The sequence below is a fragment of the Dipodomys merriami genome, unplaced genomic scaffold, assembly GCF_024711535.1.
Source record: "Dipodomys merriami isolate MVZ:Mamm:240054 unplaced genomic scaffold, mDipMer1.0.p SCAF_298, whole genome shotgun sequence".
Classification (NCBI taxonomy): domain Eukaryota; kingdom Metazoa; phylum Chordata; class Mammalia; order Rodentia; family Heteromyidae; genus Dipodomys; species Dipodomys merriami.
This window is the reverse complement of record NW_027204470.1, coordinates 1,339,152-1,339,525: the sequence shown is the minus strand read 5'-3', so window position 1 is coordinate 1,339,525 and position 374 is coordinate 1,339,152. Positions and strand designations below refer to the sequence as shown.

Below are 374 nucleotides of genomic sequence, written 5' to 3'. Positions count from 1 at the left end.
TGAAAAGCCATCACCTTTGGACCTAGCTTTAAATTCTTCAAAGTATGATGAAATCTAAAATGAAAAATACTTAAAATACTCATTAACAAAAAAATTGCAAATGTGAGCAATCTACCAAACAATATAAGTTTTTTTTCCAATATACACAGAATTTTAGAGAAGTAATATCAATAGCATTTTTAGGAACAATAAGGTTTCCTAGTTACAAATAGTCAACCAAGGATATATGCCTGTATAAAGATTGCATCATTAGCTACTTAAATTTAGAGGATACTAAATGCTTCAACAGCACGTCTACCCAAATTACAATACAAAGATTAACATGGCACTTGCACAAGGATGATATGAAAATTTGTGTAATATTCCATATTTTT

At 28.6% G+C, this 374-nt stretch overlaps 1 pseudogene; it reads left to right on the top strand.

The window, feature by feature from the left end:
* Window positions 1-277: 277 nt before the first annotated feature.
* On the top strand, window positions 278-374 carry LOC138839214 (U6 spliceosomal RNA; annotated as a pseudogene).